The sequence below is a fragment of the Solanum pennellii genome, chromosome 4 (genome assembly GCF_001406875.1).
Source record: "Solanum pennellii chromosome 4, SPENNV200".
NCBI lineage: Eukaryota > Viridiplantae > Streptophyta > Magnoliopsida > Solanales > Solanaceae > Solanum > Solanum pennellii.
The window spans coordinates 21774540-21792359 of NC_028640.1; positions in this window are offsets into that span (position 1 = coordinate 21774540).

The window sequence follows — 17820 nt, forward strand, 5'->3', positions numbered from 1 at the left end:
TCCATTAATAATTAACCTTTTTTTTTGGTTAGGTTCATCAATGGAGAAATAATAGAGGATAAACCCTTAACGAATCTCCTATAGTACCCACCAAAACCCATAAAACTTTGAATGTCGGTGGGACTTAGGGGTCTAGGACAATTCTTAACCGCCTTCATTTTCTTTCAGATCGAACTCTATACCCACGCTTGACACAACGTGACCAAGAAAAACAATTGATCTTCGCCAAAACTCGCATTTGATAAATTTAGCAAAAAGTTGATGATCCTTGAGGACATGCAATACAATCCTCAAGTGAATCATATGATCATACTCACTATTGGTGTATATCAAAATATCATCGATCAAGACAATCATAAACGAATCAATATAATTCCTAAACACTTGGTTCATACGATCCTTAAAGCCGTCGGGGCATTAATTAGACCAAAAGACATAACTAGGAACTCATAGTGACCATATCTTCTTTCAAAATCCATTTAAGGAATTCCAACTCCTTACCCTAAGCTGATGATAACTCGACCTTAAATCAATCATCGAAAAGTAACTCGCCCCTTGGAATTGGTCAAACAACTCATCAATTCTAGAGACAGGATACTTAATCTTTATAGCAACCTTGTTCAATTGGCGATAGGTAATGCACATCCTAAGAGACCCATCTTTCTTTTTGACAAATAATACCGGGGCACTCCATGGAGATATGCTTGGTCAAAAAAAACCCTTATCTAGTCAAATCCTTGAGTTGTAATTTCAATTCTGTCTACTCTGCTCGGACCATCCGATAAGGACGTATTGATGTGGGTTGAAAGATGGGTCTCTTAGGATGTGCATTACCTATTTCCCATCAATACGTCCTTATCGCAATCTATTTCCCATTTGGGAGGAATTCTAAGAAATTCGTCGCGATAGACTTCCGGAAAATCCTTCATTACGGGGACCGACTCTAAAGAAGGAGACTTGGATGCAAGGTATTTGATCCTCACAACATGATAGAGACATCTCTTTAAAATCATTTTATAAGCTTTTATACATGAGATAATTCGACCTCTATGGATTGAACTTCCCCCTTTTATTCTAAAATGAGTTCACTAGGAAATTGAAACTTGACTACCCTTGTTCTACAATCAATGGAAGAAAAACAAACATGCAGCCAATCCATTCCCAATATGACATCAAATTCCAACATATTAAGTTCTACCAAGTCAACCGATGTAACTTTATTATAACAATGAGATGGATAACTCCTATAGACTCTTTTAGCAACAACAGAGTCACACACAGTGTAGAAACCAAAATGGTTCTTCTAAGACATCGAGGAGTACATCAAATTTGATAGACACTAAAGGAGTTACAAAAGACAAAGTGTCATCGGGTTCCAAAAATGCATAAGAATTAATTGAGAATACTTGCAACATACCGGTAAGAAACATTGGGAGAGATCACCTCGGGACGGGAGAGCATAAAAGTGGTTCCTCTTAGGAGCATCGGACTTAAGACCACTTGCATGTGAGTGGTGCCTCTCCCTCCCTTAAGTTTTTGACATTAGGTAATCTTTCACCATGTGTCCACTCTTTCCACAACCATAGAAAATATTCATACCGGCTAGACACTTGCCTTTATATCTCTTGCCACACTTGGCACAATTAGATTATTCACTCTAAGAACTACCACCACCTTTCCCTCCTTGTGGCTTTGGGTTAGGTACACTATCTTTGTTGGATATTGGAGAATTGGAAGAACCTTGGTAAGGAAACCTCTTCTTAAACCTTGGCTTATCTTAAATATCAACTTTACCCTTAAAAATCACCTCCATCATAGGTTCTTGCCCTCTTGTCATGCCTATTCCTCTTCCTAAGCCTAGTTTTATCAACTTGTGGAGTATACATAATCAAACGAGACATGTCCATATTATGATGAAGCATTGCCAAACGACACTCTTTCACAAAATCATCGTACAAACTTGTCACAAAGCGACTCATCTCATCTCTAGAGTTGGACACCACTGATACAGCATACTTAAATGACTTAGTGGCTTCAAGGAGTATTCTTGAGAACTCATACCTCATTGACAAAGGTTGATGAACTCTTACACTTTCACTTCTCTTTTGGGAAGAAACTATTAAGAAACACCTTCCTAAAAACATACTAACTTATGGGACCCACTCACAAAGCCCTATTGTCCCTCCATTTAGTGTCATGATTGATCCATATCCTTGAGTTGAGAAGCAGCTAGCTCGACCTTCTTATTTGAAGTTACTCCCTTAGCAAACACAATCTTATAGACCTCATATAGAAATTATTGAGGATCCTTATTCACCTTAGGCCCAAAGAACATTATAGGATTCATCCTAGTGTAGTCCCTCAAACGTGAAGCCATGGTACTAGCGTTTTGATTCATAAAGGTTCCAATTTCCCAATTAGCTTGTGCAGTCATATCTTGAGCTTGTTTAGTTACGACTTGAGCTCGAGTTGCTGTGACTTGAGTCAAGTTTAGAATATGTACCATTATCTCTCCATTTTACATAATCCGAGGACTGAGTGGAACTTGGCCGAGTAGAGGAACTTTCTCATTAGGAGGAGTTGGTTTCCTTAAGAAGGAACACCCGCACTCATAATCCCTTCTTATGAAAGTACACATAGAGTTAAGACTCCTTGGCATGAATCAAGAATATCAAAAGAAGTGAAAGTTCTTAAGCATCACATAGCCTCTCATTCATAAGTGTGGCAGACTTTACACTCATGAATAAGACTATAATCAATGGGTTTATAAGAAATCAATCCTAATTATCATTCAATAACATTATGCTCTGATACCATGTTTTTCACGACCGAGAGCACTACAAAGTTGTAACATGATGTACTCGACCCCTCGGGGGTCTTATACAAGCCCTTAGTATATCATCCTTACATAAGTCATTGAAAAATGCAGAAAAAGTTAAAACTTTAACAAAAAATGTGTAAGTCTTTCATATATGAGAAAAGAGTATCTAGACTTGTCTTATTAACCATCTAGTTTTAAACATAAGAGTCTAAGATTAGGGACCTTAACCCTAACAATCAAATGTTTCATAATACGAAGTACATTAATATTCTATTACAATCTAGAAAAAAACATAAAGTGTCATGATGTCCTGAAAATTGAGGACATACCAATTAGCCTTGGAGAAAGCAATACAAGCCTTTCTTCTTCTTTAATAATACCTACTATCCGTAACCTTCACTTGAAAGAAAATAAGAGATTTATGGGTAGTTACATTCCAGTTGTACTAAGTATGGAAACCATGCAAGTAAAACCATTTGAACATACACAAAGGGACCTTTTGTTGAAAACATGCTATTCTAAGTTAAAAGCCATAATGCACATTCAAAGAGTACAAAACCAATCCATACCATAAGATACAGAGACATTTATAATCATAAGCAACTTTATAATAAAGCCATAGTTCTTATCTTTATTGCTTGAGTTCACTTAACATTACACCATAAGACTTAACTTATAACCCCCTTTCAAATATACTAGTGCAATGTACATATGAAGTCCTATAACCCCACATATACCAAGAAAACCATCAAGAAATCATAAGCACACATAGTCACATACTTTATTAGACATCATAACAAGTAAACCATTCATAACATCATTCATAAGTAACCATTAATGAAGAACTCTCACAAGTACCCCTCTTAAGACCCATTTGTGCAATGCATAGGTAACCTCCTATACCATAACCTACACTAAGTAGAATCCCTCAAGAAGCCTAGTTAGCATTCATGTTATTATCTTAATTCATTGTTAAAACGTTCAGGGAACTTTTCCATAACATCCAAACACCATTTGAGGTACAAGGAATCCGGTGTTAACCCCTCACACTGAAGGGAGGGTGTCCTACTTGCCAAGGTAGGGCATAACATTCATGGTAGCGTCTAGGTGGATCCACTAGCTACAACTTATTTGGGCTTCATAGTTAAGGGATATGTAGATTGTTACTAAAAACCCTCTTTATACTTAATAGTATTATAATTTCCATCTCATGAGACCATTTGGGGAACCATACTTCCTTTTGGAATGAACCCCTCTCTTGCATATCCTCTCAATTCCCCTTTTTAGGTACTCTTTAGCCTTTGTTAAGAATTAGTTCATATAGAATAGCTTAGGGAATTAATATCTCATAAATAATTTAGATCAATAATTATAAGATGAGAAAGTCCTTTCATCATAGATCCAGCATCATGTGAATTTATCTTTCATACCATAGTCATATAGTATGCATGAGAATTACCTTCAATTCTACATAACAATACATTCATGTTCATATCATAGAATAAATTTCATAAATATACCATTAATGCTTGATCATTTTTAGGGTTAAAGGGAAAGGAAAGCAACAATTCAATTCAACAATAGACAACAAGATAACACCCCTACCAAAGGTGAATCAACAATTCAATAATAACATATTCATAACCTTGAAAACCTTTACTCATAGCCTCCACGATCCCCTTGAAGATTTAACCCTAATTTCATGATAATCATCTGTCAAATAGGTAAACTTCACAATTTAATAATGAATCATACATAAACATACTAAGTTCTCTTGTTACAATCATCATCCAACACAAGTTAGAGTTTATAAGTGAGAAAGAAGGAAGATTCACGGGTCTTGAGAGCATTAGGTCAAAAACCATAAGATATAATTTAATTCATCCATAAAATACATATTCAATCATAAATAATTAATATAATAAAATAATCATGTTCATAATAAGACCAACAAAATTGGGTAAAACCTAGCAATTCGGGGAACTTTGAAATCAATTATGTAAGGACCTCTTGGGAAAAGGACCGCAAGAGTGAATAACTTCCACAACTTGATAGTCCTTAAGGATTTATGGAGGAAGGTCCTGATTTGTAAGCCCTAGTTGAAGCTTGATCTTCTCCTTTAATGGAGTTCTTAGATGAGAGAGAAGTTTGAAAGGGAAGTTGAGTTTTGTGAGTTTACTTAGAATGACTTGGGGCCTTGGTGTTAGGGTCGTATAGGTGATTTTAAAAAGATAATTAAATAAATAACAACCCCTATAAACCCTCAATTAAATAAATAATTAAAATTGGAACGCCTAACTTAAAGCTAAAAATTCAAATTTGGGGAAGCACCTACAACCACCACCTACCGACTGAAGGTGGTGCTACTGTCCGTCCTGCACGCCCATAACTCTTGTATGAGAAGGGGAAAAGGGGATGTCTTTGTGGGTATACTAAGTCTCAACTCACGAGCCACACCAACGGGGCGTAGGTCAAGTGATGGTCCGTCACTGGCCCATGTAGGTGGTTGCTGCAATTCGGCAGATTTTGGGTTAAATGGTTGGGTCCTCCTTAAAAACCTCTAGGGTAATCCTATGGGTGTCATACCAGGATGTTTGGAACCAAAAACTTATTTTTATATATTTAAAATATTTTTATATTATTAAATCATCATACAACACTTAAAATCCCCTTACAAAACCTAAAAATACACTAGTTCAATTTGACTAGTTTCCATGCGTCATGGCCGTTTCTTCATGTTTTAGATCTTACACTTCCAAAATAATTTAGCTAAATTAGGTTAGGTCTATAAATAATTTATAATCATTTTTAATTCATTATTCATCATATAATTCTCTAGCTTTCATTAGAAATTTTGGGTATTACATCCACGTATACACAATCTAACATGATGCGTGAACACACTATCTCCCCCTTGTTTAAAAGACATTAATTTTTGCTTATGAACATTTGCCTTCAATCTAAGAAAAATGGGATCTTGATCTCTCTTCTCTTTTACTTCATACATTAATTATGATTCAACTCCATTCATCACAACCACATCCTCCTTCTATGGAATACATGGTCGGACTCCCAAGCATGCAAGTCTATGCACATCTTTCGCTAACTCTCTCTTTCATTCCTAAACATGGGTGGTATTATCCATAGGCAACCTTCTTAAAGAATCAACAATAATATTAGCCTTACATGGGTGGTAAAGAATACTCATGTCATAATCCTTTAGTAATTCTAACCACCTCCTTTGTCTAAGATTAAGCTCTTTCTGAGTAAACACATATTGAAGGATCTTGTGATCGGTGAACGCATTTACATGCACACCATACGAATAATGACACCATATTTTCAAAGCAAATACTATGATAGGAAACTCTAAGTCATGCGTTGGGTAATTCTTCTATATACCTTCAACTCTGTGGAGGGATAAGTTATAAATTTTCCATTTTGCATTAACACGCAACTCAAACCAACTCTAGATGCGTCAAAATACACTACAAAACCCGAAGTACCTTTCAGTAAGGTCAATACTATGGTAGTAGTCAACCTATTTTTTAATTCTTGAAAGTTTTTCTCAGAAGCTTTAGACCATTGAAACTTCATTTTTTGTGAGTTAAATTGGTCAAAGGGAATGAAATAGATGAGAATCTCTCTATAAACCTTTTATAATATCCATCCAAACATAAAAAAACTCCTAATATCAGTTGGATGGATGGTTCTAGGCTAATTTTGTGTTGCCTGTATCTTTTGGGTATCAACTCTAATCGTATCACCAAAACTATGTGGCCTAAGAGCGCCAAAGACTCTAGCCAAAGTTCACCCATTTAGAGAACTTAGCATATAACTCCTTATCCTTCAAGGTCTGAAGAACTACTATGAGATGACTAACATGATCTTCTTCATTCCTTGAAAATATTAGTATGTCATGGATGAAGACGATAACAAATAAATCTAAATAAGGTTTCAAAACTCTATTCATAAGGTCCATGAACTCTGCAGGTGCATTGGTTAAACCGAACAACATGACCAGAAACTCATAGTGACCATAACAAGTTAAATTCTTTCTTGGGAATATCACACTCCCTTACTCTCAACTGATCGTAGCTAGATTTAAGGTTTATCTAATGAGAAACATGAAGCACCCGGAAGCTTATTGAAAAGATCATTAATCCTCGAAAGAGGACACTTGTTCTTGATGGTAACCTTGTTCAACTGATGGTAATATATACACATACTAAGGGAACCATCTTTGTTTCTTCCAAAAAATACAGGAGATCCCCAAGATGAGACACTTGGCCAAATGAAGCCCTTGTCAAGGAGATCTTTCAACTGTTCTTTAAGCTCTTTCAACTATGTTGGTGCCATTCTATATGCCAGAATGGGTATAGGATGACAATCTTCAGGAATTTCTATGCCGAAGTCTATTTATATTAGGAGCGACTTTAGGTAGATCATCTGGAAAGACTTCTAGAAACTCTTTTACTGTGGGAACTGACTGAATGGAAGGTATCTCAACACTTGAGACATTATCTCAGACTAAGTGATAGACACAACCTTTAGAGACTAAATTTCTATCCTTAAGGTACGAAATGAAATGATCATTAAGCACTACTGAACTACTTTTACTCTAAGACTAGCTTATTAGGAGTTCGGAACTTGACAACTTGAGTCCTACAATTTATTGTTGCGTAATAGGCATGAAGCCAGTCCATACCTAGAATGACATAAAAATCTACCATGTTTGGCATAATTAAATTAGCCATGGTGTCTTTGTGATTGATGGAAATGAAAAAATCACGATATTCTCCCTCAGCTAGAACACACTCCGTATTAGGCGTAAAAACACAAAAGGGTTCACAGAGTTTCTCAAGAACAACATCAAACTGATTTGCAACATAAAGGGTTACAAAAGACAAACTGACTCCTCGTCTAGAAAACAATAAACATCAAAAGTAAAGACTTTCATCATACAATTACAACATCTGGAGAGTTCTCTTGCTTTTCGCGACTAATGATCACATAAAGGCAGTTTGCTCCTCCGCCAGTACCAGATATTGCTCCTCTAGTTGCAGCTTTTTCTGGTGGAGGAATTGATGATTATTGGGCTCTATTGCCCTAATTTCATCTACCTTGCCTGTTCTTTGGGCATTCTTTATGAAGTGACCCTCTTGTCACTCTTGAAGCAACCTATCTGACCATCACGAGACTTACCTGGGCGAATTCTATTACACCTAGCATATGTAAGAATCTTATTACCTCCTTGTCCCACACTAGCCTAATACTGTGCAGGTCTAGCTATGAAGTAATGCGAATTTTGACCATTTTACACACTTTTGTTTCTGGGTGCAGCTGCACTAGTAGATGATAAAGCATGTCCTTTTTGCTTTTGCTGAAAAGGATGAACGATTCACTTTACCTTTCTGCTTCCCAAACTCATTCCCTATCTAAAAATTTCTATTACATAATTCCTCCATATCCCTCAGCTTCTCTTCCTCATCTTACTGCTCATAGACCATTAACCTTTATATGTCCATGTGCCCAATTAACATAGCTACCCTGCCCTCTTTGCTTGATAAAAGGGACAATCCAACAACAAACAAGCTTCTGCCACTCTTAATCTACGCAACCATCTCTGAAGCATAACGGGATAATTTGGTAAATTTCAACCAATACACATGAACACTCAAAGAATATTTCTTAAGCGTAATGAGTTCTTGCGCCTTAGTGATACTTCAATATGTTTTTCCTATGAATCAAAGCTAGTAATGTAACCCAAACAAGGTTTGGGGTCGTATCCCAAGAGAGTGGTAGTGAAAGTTGTAGCTACTTAGAATTTTGTTCTAAATAGTAGTAGCTTAAGACATTTTTGGATATTAAAACAAAACAATTTCAATCGGTAACACCAAAGTGTCAAATATCAAAAAAGGGGTTTTGTCAGAAGTAGTAGAATAACAAAAATAAAGGAGAAAACAAGTATGTTAGAGTTCTTGAGGTGTGATTGCAATATAAGTTGACACAAAGTAATGGGTACATGCTTTTGATAAGTTAATTTATAAGAGAATGATGACTAGGCTAATCTTTAGGTGAAATTAAGTTCCCTCTAATGAAACTTACCCAAATTAAATGGGTCCCTCTCGGACACCCACTTGTCAAAACTAACCAGCCTACGTCTTACCCACACCCTGACCATTCGATATAAGGTGATTTGATATGAGACTAGGGCTCACCCTCTCACGCTGAAGCTCATGTTGACCCACTCCTTAGGCCATCGTCTAGTGGTCTTGTTTTTGCAACTTCACTATCTTGCAAGCTCATTAAATTAAACAACAACCACTAGGTGCAATCACCATTAAAATGCATCTAATCCTATCATCAAGAATTACCTCACTTTAATATCAATACATATTTGCGAAATCACACCTCAAGAATGGGGTTTTTAGACACACATTAAGGAATAATCAAATATATACTTAAAATGATAAAGGAATCAAATAGATATAATAGATTAAACCTTAAAAATTGCAAAAGAAGGTAAATGAAGAAGACCCATTTCCAAGATTAGAAGAATAACTTCTATCTTCAAACATCCTCAAAACCCTCTCCAAACTTGAGAGAAAACTTAAGAACAAAGTTTCTCAAAAAAATTAAGTGTCTATATAAAATTCTCTATGAAAATCACCTCTAACTAATAAAAGAGTTTAGTATTTATAGGCTTCAGATTTAGTGCTGGTGGATCCATTCGGCGTCTTTAGTCATGAATAGCCGAGTGATTCAGTGATTCTCTCTTTCTGAGGTTCATCATCGTTTGTGCGTTGCATTTATATCCATGCATGCTGGAACGTTTGGCGGAATAACTCTTATTCGCAGAAATATTTGCGAAGCACCGACCTCTTATTTAGTCGCCTTTTGATCCAATTTCTTCAAGGCTCACTTGCTTTAACATAAGGCAATTTCTTCTATACGACATATTTCTTAGTGTGCTTGGTGATTCACACTTTCCATCTTTATCTATTTGCTTTGGTTTTGTGCCTAAGTGTCCATGCTCCTACCGAATCCTCAAATACCTAAAACTTAGAAGTTTTTATCAGATGTTAAGATAAAATACACAATTGAGGACACTATTTGAACTAAAATAAGGCCCTAGATGAGTCCAATTTGAGGGATCATCAAAACTCCCAATTTAAACTTTTGCTTGTCCTCAAGCAAAACCTAAGCTCAGCAGTTCAACTAGGCTGTCTCAAATAGTGCTACACCATACTCAATCGTGAATGTACACCACAAGAATGAAAGTACTAATGCATAGCTAAATTGTATACTTAAAGATTCAAGTTGTAACACACCATTACCAAATATTCTTAAGCTCACAATATATTCTACAAATGCAAGTTCAAGCTCAACAAAAGTATATGCGCTCACACAAAGAATGTTTCCATTTTCACACACGTAGGTTTATCAACTTAGGATAAGGAATCTCATTCAATGCTAAAACTCACAAAGAGAAACACAATGCATGTTTTCACCCATAGCTTTGCCCTTATTTTCTGATTGACCTTCCGTTTGGTTTACTCAAGATAAAAAAGGTCTTCCGAAGGCTTGTAACGGGACTTAGTGCAAAGGTATGGTCATTTGGTCCTAGAGACATTTCTCTAATGAGATTTGATTTCCTTAGGCTATCCCCTATCTTCCTTCCTCAATCCTTAGTCAAGTGCTTCTAAGTCATCACTGTTTTGAGTTGGCCTGGCGTCAACAACAATATTAGTTGCATGACCTACCATGAAGGAATGTATGGAATTAATGAACCCTCGTGCCTATGAGGTCACATTAGAGTCGATGGGCATTCATCATTTGGCCATATATTCCTTGATGTAATTCCTCTGTCTCAATAGCTCTGATATCTTTTCCTTGTCTCTAAAATATCGTGCTCTAATGTGCCTAGGTGGATCATTTCTCCTTGCGACTTTTGGTCTATCCATTTCTGCAAAAAGTTAAATGACAAGTTAGGCAGTAATTTAGAAAGGGGCTAGGGAGGTTCTAAATGTAGAGTCACTTCAGCAAACTAATTTGTAACGAGTTGATTCTGCTAGAGTCTTCATTATATAGATGTAAAGATGATGAAAGGGTGTACACAAAAGGCGAACAATAATTTTTTTGGTGAATTGGCGAGTGAAATTTGTAATTCGATTTGACAGCCGAAAGTTAAAAATCAGACAACACATAAGGAATTCAGTTAAAGGCAAAATGTTGACGTTAGGTGAACCACCGAGCATTTTGTCAAGCTTCACTCAACTCGCCAAACATCCCAATGTACCTATTTTCATTCCATCCTTCCAAATTTGACCTCACAATCCCTAATAATGCACTCAAGACTTTTCAACATCAATTTATTAACAAAGACCCACAACATTTCCGCCATTCCAACACACAACATTTTAGCTCAAAATACAATCGAATGGGATTTTACCAACTATGCATGAAATATTGAGTAATAATTGATAGTAAATGCTATCCAATCAACTCAGAGACTTAACAATTATTCGACACTATTAACCATTATCTAGATGATTACAACTTTCGATAAAATAACTGTAGGGTTTAATTACTAACCATTGGTGTTGAATTAAATTGTAATGGTGTGCTAGGAAGAAAAGCAATCCAAATCCCACCACAATCCGACACTTAAAATATAATAGAGTGCAAGAAATACAGCAACTAGAGTGTAAGTGTGAGTTTGTGAAAGGGACAAAGTGAAAGGAAAGGTTTGAAGTATGACTTTTAAAAACCTGCTGCCTGTGACCCATTGGTTGGGCGAATTGCCGACAAAAATTATCATTCAATCGAGTTTTACAGACTCAAACTTTTAGGTGCATAAATCCAAACAGCGGGGAATGATTAGTTACGCTGAACCTGTTGGCGTTCGACCAAAAAGACTTGTTCGATGTTACTTTGCATATTTTCAAGAACATTTCCTTCCTGAAAATGTACAACCCACACACACTTACTTTGTCAAGATATCAAAGAGTAAGCAAGTAAATGATTTTGGGTTGAAAACAACATCTTAGTTAATGTCGTGTCACGACACAAATAAGGAATTATCCTTTATCCTTGGAGTCACCCATGGTGTAGTTGGGTGAATCCTCGGCGAATGGTGAGTATTGACCTGTCATTAAGTGGTTTATCTATGCATATTTAATTGAATTGTCATTGAATTTGCGATGGTTATCTCATGAAGTATCTCGATGTTATCTTTCATGTCATTCAACTTGTTATCTTGCTCTTCAAGTTCTTTTGAATGATTTAAAGAGGATTGTACTCGGTCCAGCCTCTTTTACTTCTCCTTGGGTGCATCCTTGAATGGAAAAATTTCTATCCTTTTCTCTTGCTTGTTCTTCCAACCCCTCAACTCGTTTGGATAGAACTTCCACCTCTGTCACTAGTTTATCCCACTCGTATTTGTTTGAGCTCTTTTGGTTGTTTCAACCATGTTGTCAAGTAGGGTTGCAACAACTTTGTAGGGTTGACTCATTATTGTGACTTCTAAAATGTGTTCAACTATTATGCTATTCTGGGTTCTATATCACTATAGATGCAATCCAACAATGATTTATTTGGAATTCTATGGGATGGGCATGTTTGCAAGATATATTTGAGCATCAACCACAATTTTGTAATTGTCTCTTTTCTCTTATTTAAATGTCAGCAGATTATCCCTGAAATCATAGGTTATTATTCTAGAGAACTTAAGGTCCATGAGAAGAAGAACCTAACTCATGACCTCGAGCTTGCAGCACATGTTTTTTCCCTAAGGATTTGGACACATTACTTCGATGGTGTTCACACATGTATTAACAAATAACTTTCTGCATGTGTTCACCTAGAAAAAGTTAAAATCTTTATTAGAGGAGATGACTTGAATCCCTCAAGGACTATTACATGAATGTGCTTTATCACCATGGTAAGGTAGCCGATTCTTTTAACAGAATATCTATAGGTAGTATAGAACATGTTGAGAAAGAAAGAAATATTAACCAAAGATATTCAACACGTTGCTTGCTTAGGATTTATGCCTTACGGACATGACAAATGATGGATTGAAAGTCCAAAACATATTAGAATCTTCATTGGTAGAGTATTTTATGGGAAACACGATAATGATCCTATACTACTTTAGTTATAATATGCAGTTCATTAGTAAAAAGTTGAGCTTTTCTCCCATGGGAGATGGCGTGCTTCATTACCAGGGTCGCTTTTGTGTTAATGTTGGTGAATTGAGAAATCAGTTCCCTATAGAAGCCTATAAGTTCATATATTCTACTCATCCAGGTGCCACTTAGATGTACAGTGATTAGCTAGAAGTCTTTAGGTGGAAGTTAATGAAGAAGATCCTAGCAGAATATGTGCCTAAGTGTCTTAATTGTCACATGTTAAGTATAACATCAGAAACCAAGAGTTATGAAACAAGAGATTAACATTCCTACATGTAAGTGGGAAGTGATAAACAAGAACTTGATTACGGTTTAGTCTCGTACTCGCAGACAAAATGACTCGATTTGGGTGATAGTGGACAGAGTTACTAAGTAAGCTCACTTCTTCGCTACAAAGACTACAGATTCAGCAGAGGATTATGATAAATCTACATTAATGATACAATCCATTTGCATGGGTTTCCCTTCTCTATTATCTGAGATAGAGGTCATGAGTCTACCTCTCATTTTGGGAGATCGTTTCAAAAAAGGTCTTTATACTCAGGTAAATCTCAGCACAACATTTCATCCTCAGACGGATGGTTAGGTAGACAGTACTATTCAGGCCTTAGAAGACATGTTGAGTTCTTGAGTGTTAGATTTCAATGGTAGTTGAGATGATCACCGGACTCTCATCGAGTTCTCCTATAATAATAACTATCATTTCTAAAATTCATATTGACCCTTATGAGGCATTATACGGGTATACATGCAGATCTTTGGTTGGTTAGTTTTAAGTAGGTGAAGCAATATTGATTGGGCCACATTTGGTTCATGAAGCTATGTGTAACAACCCTCAAAATGTATTAGGACACGAAGAGACTATCATGAGTCTTATGAGTTAATAATGTGTTAGAATTATGAATAATAACTTTAGAAGTCAGTTTGAAATGTTTGAAAGTCAAACTTCGATGAACGACCAACACGTTCGGAAACTAGACTTGTGTGTGTGTGCTAGGGTGTTCTTGTATGTTGTTTATGTTTTAGGTGTTTTTTTAAGTATAAAATCATCGGGGTGGACCCTAATAGCTAGAGGGATACGTCTAGGGTCAAAATGTCTGGTTACGACTCCCCAAGGACCACCCTATGGCTCCTTGAGGAGGACCCAACCTTTTGTTAGCAAGCTGCCCAGGGCAGCGAGCAAATGCACATGGATGGAACAAGTCCGCGTCACGGACTGGGTTAACCAAGGGCCAAAGTTTTGGTCCGCGTCGGAAGCTCTACTGTCTCAAAAATTATTTTCAAGAATCTTGTAGGAACAACTTCGTGCCGCGGACTTGTTTCCCAACGATAATTCAAAAAATTTAAGTCAACTTTGACATGTCTAAAATGGTCCGTTTAATGTAGGGGTATCTTGGGTATTTTGGGGGTGTATTATTTATTGATTTTATGTCATTTTACGCCCATTACCCTAATCATAAACCTGAACCATTTATAAGAATAAAAAAATCATAAGCTCTCCTTTCTCAAAAAAATTTTCTCTTTAGTAAATTTTCAATTGATGAATTTCAAGATCCAAGGAAGAAGGACAAATTATTCAAGTTTTGCATATTAATTTTGTGGGATTTCGTCAATTAAGGTATGGTAGTTCATGCTTGATTCTTCTCACATTCAAGGAGCCAATCGAATGGCTTTTCAAAAAAAGGTTTCAAATCCTAAATTCTTCTATTTTGAATTCTAATCATGGGTATTTGCATGATAAGGTTTTAATGTATGGATTATGATGTTTTCAACGTAAAGTAATGGTTTTATGATAAAAAAACTCAATGGATCTAGGTTCATACAAATTCTCAACTCTTGACTTATGAATTGGGTTTGTTGAATATGAATAGATAATGTTAGAGTTGTGTTTTTATTATGTTTTAATGTGTTTATATACTTCCATTTATGCCTTATTTTTATGAATTATTGAATATTTGAGAAAAGGTTGTCAAGTCTTGGATGAAGGGTAAGTTTAGCTATAATATCTATTTCTTATTGCATTGATGTTGAGTGGTATGGTCCACTTATTGTGGCGGTGTTTGCTTGAAGTATATGAATATATATATGAATTGTGAATATGGCCTTAAAGGCATTGCATGTGAAGTAAAGTGATGTTATGATGTATATGCATGAGATTTATTTTGAAGTTGAGAATGTGTGTTTTGAAGATGCTATGTCTAAATGAAGTATAATGTGAATGTGAAACATGATAGTGTCTGAATTATGATGAATGAAGTATGATCATATTTAGAAGTCAATGTTACGCATAATGGTGGTTATGAGAAAGGTTTTCTAACACATACTCTCACACACAAAAAGGATGAATTAAGTTAAGAATGAATGGGGGATTTTAAGGTAGACACTTTTCATGAGTAGAAATAAAGTGTCTCGTACAAACCCTAATTTTCCTAAGAACTCTTATGAATGAAAAGGGGGGTTTTGGGGTGGACATTATGCATGAGTTGAGATGAAGTGTTTAGTATACACCTCACTATTCCCAAGATCTTTCAAAAGAATGCTTGGAGGTTGGATACTTTTCGTAAGTTGAGATGTGGCATTCAAAAGTAACCTCTAGAGAGGGGTACACTTCATAAGTTAAGATGTAGTAATTAGTAGCAATCTATTAACCTATAGCTAATGAATGTAAAGAATGTTTAATACTCCGTGGGGTAGTGAAGCTTTGCACCAACAAGATTTGACGAAGGGGGGATACTCTTCGTGAGTAGAGATGTTGTATCCAATACAACTCTTTAGATGAGTGCTCTTAGTTTGTTGAGATGAGTTACTTCGAAGCAATCTTCTTATCCCTTAACTATTCTCTCAGTAGGTCTAGCTATTGGAGATTCATGTTAAGGTTAAAATATAATGACCCTACCTTAGATAAATGGGTATCTCTCATCTGGTAGGGCAAAGATTCCTTTTCTAGATCTCATGGTCTATGTCAGTTAAAGCTAGACCACACAAGTTAATGTAATGAAATAAGTATTATTAAGTGTGTACTACTTAGGGTAGGTGGTGGAATGGGACGTCATATATCCATTGCATAAGAAGACATTTGGAGGGATTCTTGGTGTGTCCTTGTACAAAAATGTATGAATGGTTTACTATATGATGTTAATGAAGTAAGTTTACTATATGTCTAATGATAATAAGGCATGTTGATCTTATGTGTAAGGTGATTAAAGTTATGTAAATGATTAAATGTGATGTGCCTAGTCTAGGGTGAGTTGTAAGGAGCACTAAGGTGGGAGTAGTAGTATGGGATGCTACTTTTACATTGCACTAGTGTAACTTGGGGGTTGTCTTGTAGGATGGTCTTTATCTGAAGTTCCTAAATAGATGTATGTTTCCTCTAGTGTCTTTAGTATTTGATGTTGACTTGTTGAATTGAAATGAAGCATGCTTATATTTGGTAGTCTTAAGGATCACTTAGGTGTGTATTAAAGAGGTTGTATGGACAGTCTCTTCATGTCTTACCTAGGTGAGTCTTAGGATAACTTTGGATAGGAAGTAGTAAAGAAATAATAGATTACTTGATAATCGTGTCTAAATGTAGAGATTGCTGAAGTTTACCTTGTATGTGAAATGATGACTTGTAATATGTTTTGTTAACTTGATTAATAAAGGTTTTACTAAATAGCATGAAAGGTATGTTTCAACTAAAATATCCTCTTTAAGCATGTTTTTGCATATTGCCATACTTAGTACAATGTTTGTAGTAACTTCATATTCTTCTTTATTTCGATAAGTATATTGGAAGGAAAGTGAAGGTTCGTAGAAGGTGAAGCTTGGGAAGTTGAGTCTCTAAAGATTGGTATGTCCTCATATGTTCGAGGACATGAACTATGTTTAGCTCTCTTTCTATTAAAGACTAGTAATATTCTATTTGTTTCTTTTCTATGTAAGGGAATGATCTTATGTTATTAAGACATGTCTAATTTGGCTTGTAATAATGATACTTGTTCCTTAGTTTTATAATAGAGTTTCTTATTAGATATTCTGTGAAAAGTTTTAATTCCGCACTACTTTTCATACCTATGTAACAAATGAAAGTAAAGAGGCTTGTACAAGATCTCCAAGAGGTCGAGTACGGCTTGTAACTTCTAGGGGGTGCTCCCTCATCATTACAAACTTGGTATTAGAGCGTAAGGTTATGGAATTCCAAAGTCTCACAAGCCACGTCTAGTAGAGTCTGGTTTATCGGTGTGAGACGTGACACGTCTATGAGCGAGAGTCTATAAGATGATAAAAGTTTCATTTTCTTCATTACTCTTGTGTCGTGCCATAGAGTTTAGTTCTGTAAGTGTCTTTTCCTAATATCTTCTCTTGTGTTTATCGGATATGAATACAAGAATGATACCCGCAAAAAAGTGTGGAGGAAGGAGTTGTGAATGAGAGTGTTCCTCCCCAGGGTGATTAAGTCCCTATAGCTAATCAAGGGAATGAGGAGGTTCCTCTCAAGTGCCTTAAATTCCTCAAGCTCCCAATTTTAAAGGGATATGTCTAAAGTGGAGATAAGGGATTCCTTTCGAATCTTGACCCAACTCATGATGACTCAAGATCAAGTGTCACGTCTCATGCTCAAGCCATGATGACTAAATCTAACTAAGGAGTCGGACCTCAAGTGAACCCCTATGCAAGTACTCCCGCTTCTATAATACGAGATTTTATGAGGATGAATCCTCCTACTTTTCATGGAACTAAGGTTGATGAAGATGCAGAAGGCTTCATAAATGAGGTATTCGAGGTGGTAGATGCTACGGGAGTGACTCCTAGAGAGAA